Source organism: Callospermophilus lateralis, chromosome 1, assembly GCF_048772815.1.
Source record: "Callospermophilus lateralis isolate mCalLat2 chromosome 1, mCalLat2.hap1, whole genome shotgun sequence".
Classification (NCBI taxonomy): domain Eukaryota; kingdom Metazoa; phylum Chordata; class Mammalia; order Rodentia; family Sciuridae; genus Callospermophilus; species Callospermophilus lateralis.
The window spans coordinates 90,270,222-90,280,030 of record NC_135305.1 but is presented as its reverse complement, the minus strand read 5'-3'; positions in this window follow the sequence as shown (position 1 = coordinate 90,280,030).

The following is a 9,809-nucleotide window of genomic DNA, read 5'->3' as shown; positions in this document are numbered from 1 at the left end:
CATCAGATGATGCTCAAAGAGAGTAGATGCTCAATATATTTAAGATCCTCCTTCCTTTTCTTTGTAAGGTGACCTTGATTCTAAATGGAAAGCGATTTATGAGGGAGGAGCTATCTTAGGGAGCTTTAAATTAGTTAAAAAACTGGAGACAGTCTATTATAATTCCCTTTATCCCAGGAACACATGTAAAATAAATTATGATCTTCTAATATTAGAAAAAAAAATTAAAGAAGGAAGAAAGGCTATTTAATGGGTATAATTAAGATGCAAGGGTTCAGTGACAGCAATGTCAATTGTTGTCATGATCATCATAATAGCTAACACTAACTGAGCACTTATTATGTTTCATTATTATTTGCAATTATTCAATGAATCCTCACACTCATCTTTTGAAAGGCATTTGAAGTTTTTATGGAGAACAGGTAGCACAGCCTAACTGTGGAGTTTCAGCTATGGAAATTTGGCTGAACCCACAGAAAGGAGGGCCCTTTAACAGTGAATTACCTTTGTACATTAACTAATGTTGAGAACCTGGCCTTCCATCACATTCATTCACAGTAACACTCTCACGCATGTATCAAAATTAATTGGATTTGGAAATGCTGATTCAGGCTAAAGAACAACTAACACTTTAAAAAAGACTGATGAGTAAATCAGAATCACAATTTATCCATTTTCAGTAAGAAATAGCTGTCAAACAAAATAGATACTTGTGTCAGCCTGACCAGTACATTCCCTCCCTGTAGGCAACTCTGTAGGAAAGCCAAATGATAATTAGGAAGCCTCTTGGTGAGCAAGGGAGTTAGTTATGGTTTGACTGTTGATTAGCATCCGGTGCGTTAGCCCATCACATCAATTTCCAGATGGGGCCAGTCCTTCCAGATGGGCTGAGGTCAGCCAGACATTGATAGGATTGACTCTGCCAAAATTTGCTTCTGTGATTTTCTATTTGTTTTGTTTAACTTCAGATTGTTCTGATTACTTAAATAAGTTAATTTTATCTGTGCAAAGTATAATGTCTCATAACAGCTGTAATCCAGGGGTTAAAGGAAGGCTCAGAGGCCAACTTTATCCTGCCCTCTGATTTTGTTCTGTGTATAATGAGAATATATTTTATGATTAAAATGATTGGGAAAAAAATCCAAAGAACAATATTTTATGACATGGGAAATCTGCAAGAAATTTGAACTTCAGTGTCCATGAGCTGAATCTTACTGGAATACAGCCACGTCCATTTATTTATGAATTGTCTACAGATGCTTTCCAGCTACAAGGGTGGGGCTGGGGAGGTAGGCCCACACTTTCATGATCATGTGACCTGCAAAGTCTAAAGTTTTTACTATCTGAGGCTGTGTAAATGTTTACTGGCCCTTGCACAAAGTCATTATTTGATTAATTAACCCCCCTAGGAGTAAGATTATTTATTATACTTTCACAAGTGGGCTTGAGAGTGGAGCTTACTTCCACCCAACATACTTCAGAGTACCTCAGTTTGTGGCCATTAAATCTTGATTAAAATCTGAAACTGAAATATAAAATCCTTTGACCATTTTCCTTTGATAACAGGTGTCATTTATTGAGCAGTTACTGTGTGCTATAAGTTTTATACAATATTTTTACTTCTCAGAATTACCCTGCGTGATGCTTCATGATACCCTTTTCTAGAGATCAGGAAAGTGTAATCAGATAGATTGTGACTTTCCCCGAATTTACCTTGCTTACTGGCAGAATTTGAACCCAGGCTGCCTGACACCAACTCCTATTTTTCTCCTCCCCCTCACACTGCCAGCTCACATGAAGTAAACCAAAAGGAACATACCACCCATATCCTGGCAAAAGTATATTTAAAAAAAAATAAAATCGGGTTTTATTTCATAATAGGATGCTGCTTGTTGGCATCTTTAATATAACAAGTTCATGGCTAAGTGTTTTCTAAATTAAGAGCAGCAGAATCAAACCTTGCAATAGACACAAAGCAGAGAAAGCAATGAGTGAAATGGAATGCTTGGAAGAAAAATTATGTGATCTGCTTCATTTAGTTTACCATTGTTTAGTGTCTCATTTTTATACAGCAAAAGATACAGTGAGTATTGTTTTAAAAGTAAGCAATAATGCAAGCGCTAGGCATGTGTGGACAGGAGTCTTCCCAGGCTATCTGACAGGGACACTTCCTCTGATCCATCAACGGTTGCCACCTGGGGATTCAGGCCCAGCGTTCCCAGGCCTCCTACTTTTCAAGGGAAGACGTGTAGCCATATTTCTTTCCCACTAAATTATGTAAATTTTAAACCCAGTGTAAGCTTAAAAATAACTATCTTCAGAACAAATACTGTCCCTAAGAGGCTAGGCTGTGGCATCTGGGCTATACCTGGCAGCCAACACCTCCTCTTCCTCTGCATACCACATTATTCCCCTACAGGTGTCCTTAAAGGGCTCCTGCTTATTCTCCATCCACACAGTCAGGGTCCTTTGTTCTCTCAAGAGGCATCTAAGAGTAGAAGCAATAAAAATCTCATATGAGGCTTTAATTAGCCAAATGGCCCTTTTAGCACTAAATTTCCTCATAACCAGTTGTATCTAACAGGCTTTTGATCTCCCCCAGGGTACTGTCTCCTGATTAAAAGTCTTTTCTGCCTTTTAAAATTCCTCAGCCAGTTTTGATGTTCTATGCCAACTAATTTGGCTGGCTTTCTCCTCTGCCTTCTAAAGCCCACTGGGAGTTCACCAAGCCTGAGAGACGACGGGCTTGCTCTGATTTGTGTTCTCCCTTTTCTAGATGTCTGCTTTCCCACCAGACAGACACTTCATACAACCTATTCTGTGAACACAAATCCATTCCTGCCTCGACTGAAAGCCACCGAACAAGCCCAAGCCTTCATCCTCTCCCTGAGATCATTTAAAATATTTTAACAAACATAGTCAACCAGTTTGAGCTGGATTAAATCATTATTTATAGCTATTGAATCAGAATTCGAAATATCTTTACAACTTTAACCCAAACTGAGCCAAAATTTCATTCTGTTTGGGACTCTAATGTGAATAAATTTATTTTTTTTTAGTATTTATTTTTTTAGTTGTAGTTGGACATGATACCTTTATTCCAAACATTTAGTTTTATGTGGTGCTGGGGACCTGTGCATGCTAGGCGAGCCCTCTACCGCTGAGACACAACCCCATTCCGACTAATGTGAATGATTTTTAAAAGGGGATCTTTAAAAATCCAGCACGTTGATGTGGAAGTCCTCTCTAGTTCTCTCCTCTGATTCTCTCCTTTGGTTTCCAAACACAAGCTCAATTCCCTCTGACTTACCACCAATGCTGGAACCATCTTAACAGGTTGTGATAAGTCATATGCTGTTGACTTTAGAAACACCAGTTACTTAGGTCTGATTCCTGGATACCTTATACAGGGAAGGCATTCTGCAAATGTTCATGGAATACATCATAGATGAATTCCAAGAAGACTTTCCCTTCCACATTTTTTGGTATTTATTGCACTTAAGCCTGTCATCTGTATCTTGAGGGCAAATCAAAAAGATCTCAATTTTCCTGATCTTATTTGTATAAATAACTAGGCTTTTCCAGAACATGAGACAAATCACCTGCACCAACTAGTCATATCTTCTTATGACCTGTATTTCTAAAACAAGAAAACATTTATTTTCTAAACACATGGTAACCAATCAGATGGGAAAATTAAGCTTAATTTAAATTCCAAACTGCTTCTGTTTCTGTTTTTATTAGCACAATATAGTTAAAGTGGGTTCATGTTGAAAAATTCATAAATGCAATAACAATATGTTCCATGTCATCCCCAGTACTTCCTCTTTCCTTCTCCCTCCTCCTGTTTCCCTTCATCTGTTTTACTGGTCTTTCTTTTATTTATTAAGTTTTTAAAAGTGGGTCTGTTTTAGTTACACATTTAGTAGAATTCAGTTGTGATAAAATCATAAATGCACATAACATAGTTAAGTAAAATTAAACAAATTTCTTCTTAAAATAAATACCTGTGACACATAGAATAGTATAAAATAATTTTATAAAAAGAAATTATTTCCCTTAGATTTTTTAGAACTGTGGCAATAGACCACCAAAGGCCAGGAACTGTAGCCAGGGCATGGTGGATAGTGCTTCTTTGGAATTCAAGGGAATGTGACACAGGGCCTTTGTACATGTTAGGAACATTCTCTCCCCACTCCAAGCTCTTGTACTTAATTACTTCTTACTCTCCATGATCGAGATCAAGAGTAACTTCCTCAAGCAAGACATCCTTGACCCCAAGTCCCATCCTACTGTCTGGGCCCCAGCTATGTAACTCACAGTACTCTTTGCTTTACCACATCCTTTTCTTTATCCTTTTTTCTTCATTCATAAGATGGGAATAATAATAAATCTCATTTGTTTTTATTTCTTTATTTATGTATTTATTTTTTACATACACGACAATAGTGGAATGCATTACACTCATTATTACCCATTTACAGCACAATTTTTCGTAACTCTGTATATAAAGTATGTTCATGCCAAATTATGCCAACGTACATGTACTATAAATCTCATTTGTTATGAGAAAATTAAGAAAATATGTGTGAGGCACATGGAAAGCTGAATGAATGACTGTTATTAAACAAGACTGTATTTAGTCATAGCTTGAGTGGTGTGTAGGTTTGATTAGGAGTTAATAACATGAACTAGACCAGATTGCCTGGGTTAGATTATGGACTTGAATAGCCATATGAATGGCTTACCTTCTCAGTGCCTCTGTCTCCTGATATATAAAATGAGCATGATAAGTAGAACTCATGGAACTTTGAGGATTAAATGATTGAATTCATGCAAAGTGCCTAGAGTTACACCCAATATATATAGAGGTTTACATTGCTCCTTGGTGAGAATGCTTCTCAAGGTAAGGCCGGGTCCTCAGACACTGGAAGCTGGCTTGAGAAAACTCACAGGACTCAATTTTTGCCGAATTCTTAGAGATGAAATATCAAGTATTTAACAAAATGTGATCTATCAGTGATCGTGCATTTAACTGCATCACTATTAACCACCTGGTTCTCAGAGGGAATCGAACAAAGATTTATCACCAACATTTTATTGAATCATGTGTCAGGGCACTTTTGCTTCTTCATTAAACTAAATTATTCCCATAGCACGGTAGCATGTGCCTGGTTAAAAAGCCAAATCAAATCCCCTTCAATAGAAGAAGGCTGGCCTAGAGTATTGCCTCAGATGATTTTCCAGGACTCCTACTTAGGGTTTGCTAATGGGATCCCCAGTGGTTGCTCACATGAAGGCAGACAAAGGAGTTCCTAACTCCAGGGTCTAGATAATTTTAGCCCTAAGGCATGTGTTAGCTCACACAGAGATGGTCACTTCCTCTCATGAATTTATTTTGACTAGATTCACATGAGATCATTGGATTATGCACTATTATAATAGTGAATTTCATTGTTTTAGGGCCCCCTCTTGTTAACTTAATAATCAAAACAATAAAAATGGCTGTGCTGATAGAGTATTTAATATGTATGAGGTGTTACCTATGTAGAATAATCTAATTTAGGGCTCAATACCCCATGAGGGTTATACTTTAGCCCAAAGATGGTGAAAATAATGCCATTGTAGCTTAAATAATTGTCATGGGGTCATAATGCTAGCTGGTATTCCTTCAGTTGCTAGGGCAGGACCATAATGTAAGATATTCTTTGGAAAAGAGAGATTAAAATAATCTCTTTTTAAGAGATGGGGTAGAATAGGCTCATCCAAGTATGGAAGACCTAGAACTATTCACAAAGAAATGCTAAAGAAATCAGACTCAGGGACAGGATCTAGAGACCCTTTGTACACCAGGGAGCTGCTAGCTTATGCTCTCTGTTCCCTGCTCATCCGGGCTGATCCCTCTGGCTTTCCTCTGAAGGGAGATATTCAGGAGATGGATGCAAGTACTCATACCTCTGAATGAAAGAGTTCTGATGGGCCTTGCATGAGCCATGTGCCTTATTTGTTGAACCTGTACCAGAAGGTATTATATAATGGGGAGTGGTTAAGAGGCTGACCAAAGGAAAGGGGCAGCTTATTGCCTGGAAGATGAAAGATGAGCAAATGCTTGTAGCAGACAGAAACGCTGGCTTTACCTTGCAATAAATTTGCATAGTAATGTGAAAATATCAAACTACAAATCCACCTGTTGTTTTTCAAAAGCCTGCCACTGCTCTACCTCTCCTTTGATTTCCCTACGGGGAGGAACACAGAATAGGATCTCAAAGAACAGAGCCATTGTCAGTCAAGTGGCCTTGGTTTTGATGTTAAACCCTTAGGACCATCCTGGACACAAATGAATTGAGAGGTACTGGTGTTTACCAGGACTTGAAAAGTCACGCTGTGAAAAATACTTGGTTAAAATTTCTGCTCCTATTTTGTGTTTAACAGTTTTCTATTTGTGAATTTTTTCCTTGTGCCAAGAGAAGGGTTGAAACTCTGAGGTGTTGACCTTGAAATTCACAGTGCTTTGAACCATGGTGCTCTCTCTTCAGCTCCCAGAACAGGCTCTCCTGTGGCAACTATCCACTATTTCCATCCTAAGAACTTCAAGTACCATCTCAGAAATGAATATTTGAGTCGTCCTTCATGCTCAGCTTTCAGTTTTTTCTGCAAATGTGTTTATCCCAAGGGAGTAAAAATATCCATGAAAAGAGGGACTTTGCATTCTGTGTTGACTCATTCCCTGGCCCAGGAGTTCCTTTGATTAAATATTATTCATTGTCAAACTCGATGTGAATGGAACTTAAAAAAACTCGCCTAAAACCACTTCCAATTAGGTGACCTTGGCTTTGAATATGTGGGACTGAAATCCCCAGTAATCACCTAATAACATCCCCAGACTCTTGTGCTAATTTTCTTGGTGCACTACATCTTTTGAGGTGGGTTGGATATGTTTTTTTTGTTGTTGTTTTTGGAAAGGCAGCCTCATTTGACAGACAAAGGGAGACAGTCAGTACATATTGGGCCAGAGTGAAAGAACTTATTGAAGAAGTTCTGAATACTGCGTTTATGTAAATAGGGACAGACAGTGCTGCCCCAGACAATTCTGTCTTGTGAATATGTTCAAATCAAAACCAACTGATTAGGTTTCTTCTAAGGGCTAATCCGGCTAAAGTTAACTTATGCACCAAGTTCCTGTATTTAACACCCAAGGCTTAGCATTTATTTCAGCATGCAGCTTGCTGCCCATGATTTTTGGAATGAACATAACATTTGGGAAAAAAGAATTGGCTTGAAAAGTAAGTGCAAGTCTAAGAGTCTATCATCTTGAGGACAACCTTAGATTTTGACTCTGATGAGTCATTGTTTGTGCCTGTGAAAGAGCACTGCAGAGGTGAACTAACATTACTCATTGTCCTCTTGATACCCAGGAAATGATAAGTGCTTTCTTTCAGCTGTAGCTTTAGAAATACCATTTTCCTCCTTAATTCTTATCCTGAAGAGTCATTTCAAATCTATATGCCCTTTTTCGGTGATATGAGGGCAAGTATAACGCCCCTTGCTAGTCATTTAAACTTGAGAAATAACTTACATCCTCCAAGCTGCAGTTTCCCCATTTATAAAAAACAGGATTAAAAGACAGTGACTTCAGAGTTGTTGCTGAGGATTAAAGGATATTCAGATTGCACAGGCACATGGCAATTAGTACATATATAATGAATACTAGATATTGTCATTGTGATAAATCCAAAGACAGAAACTGCAACCAGAAGGCAAAGAGTACATACCTAATAGTATTAAATACTAAATAAATATGCATATGAATTTATAAAGATCCTAAAATAAAGGCTTCTGTATGAATCAAAAAAGATAAATCAGTGAGTTAGTATTCCCAAGGGACTTAATGTATGCCTGGTACATTATTATTATTTTTATTACTAAAAAAATTTTAGCCCCTCATACTTTCATGAATTACCATACTTAATGCCATTTGAGCACTCATATTGTGTATATGTTCTCACACACACACACACACACACACACACACACACACACACACCCATCTGGAAGCCAGCCTACCTCACTGGGTTTAGACAAGCAGAGGTTAAGAAGGTATGCTCCAAACAAAACACCCATACTTTCCCATTTATCACTCATCTAATTTATCTACTGATATCTGTCAGAATAGTAAGTAATCTTGGGAGGTGAAGATCTAACTTATCGATATGTGTTTCCATAATTCCAGAGTCTGTCTGACCAAATTGGAGGAAAATTTACTATTCTCTTGACTCTTCAGCCATCTTTTCCTTCAGTTAATAAGATACACATGAAAATTATGTTTCCAGGAATCCTTTTGATAAACCACTTGCTCTGTTCTTCACTTTCGTGATTGTCCAATAAGAATGACTAGTTTAGTAGAAACCCCAGGAGGGCAGAAATGATGAACTATTTTGTACATTAACACATCCCCCATATCTAAATTATACTGTATTTCTTCATATATTGGGTGGCCATTTGCATTTCCTTTTTTGATTCTTTTAAAAATTAGAGCATTATAGTTATACATAGTAATTGAGTTGATTTTGGTAAAAGAATATATGCATGGAATTTAACACCCCCATATTTCACTCCCCTCCTATCCCTCATTCTCTTTCTTTCATTCTACTATTCATCCTTCTACTCATTTATTTTTGTTGATACTCTCTACATATACATTAAGATGAAATTACCTGTGGCATATTTATACATGCATATGACATGATTTTGTAAAATTCATTCCATATTTCCTCCCGTTTCTCGTCCCTTCTCCCTCCCCATTAATCCCCTTCATCTATTCCATAGATCTCCTTCTATATTCATGGATCCCCAATACCTGCATTTTCTCCCTTATTTTGCTCTTGCTTCCACATGTGAGAAGAAACATTTGACCATTGATTTTCTGATTCTGGCTTACTTCACTTATTGCCATCCATATACCAGCAAATGCCATGCTTTTATTCCTCTTTATGACTGAGTAAAACTCCATTGTGTATGCATACCACATCTTTATCCTTTCATCTGTTGGTTGATGCATTGTGAGGTGGCCAGTGCCTCACCAGGTTAATTTTTACTGCTCAGGAGGGGATAAGTCACCTAAGAAAATAAAGTCTGAAATAATTAGTGAAGAAATAAGAGGCAGAGTCAAAAAATAAGTTTTAAAAGCAGAGCACCCAATAGGATCTTTCAGTCCTGATAGGAGCTGGAGCAATTAGAAAATGGCTCTGGTGGTTTTATTTAAGGGGGTGAATAAGATTGATTATTCAAAGGTAGGGAGAAGGTTTCAGGGGTGGAGTCTTGTTTCACGATGTCTTGCAATCTGTAGGTTGATTGGCATCTTGGCAGGCTACACCCATCTCTGAAAGGCTGTGTGGCTACAGCAGGTCACCCCATCTCTGGTGCTGTGTGGGACCTGACAGAACTGAATAGGACTCACGTGTATCTGGGTGATTTTACCAGCAGGATTGCTGCTGGAAGTTCCCAAATACCAGATTTTCCTATTCCATGAGCTTCCATGCTGATTTGGTCCACACACAGTCCGTGGATGGCTCTCAATATTGATGGGCATCTGAACTAATTCTATAATTTGGCAATTGTGACTTGTGCTGCTATAAACACTGATGTGACTGTATCACTATAGTATGCTGATTTTAGTTCTTTTGGATAGATACCAAGGAGTGGGATTGCTGGATCATATGGTGGTTCCATTATTGTTTTTTTTTTCTTTTTTTGGGGAATCTCCATACTCTGCTGTCCAGAGTATTTGTAATAATTTGTAGTCTCATCAA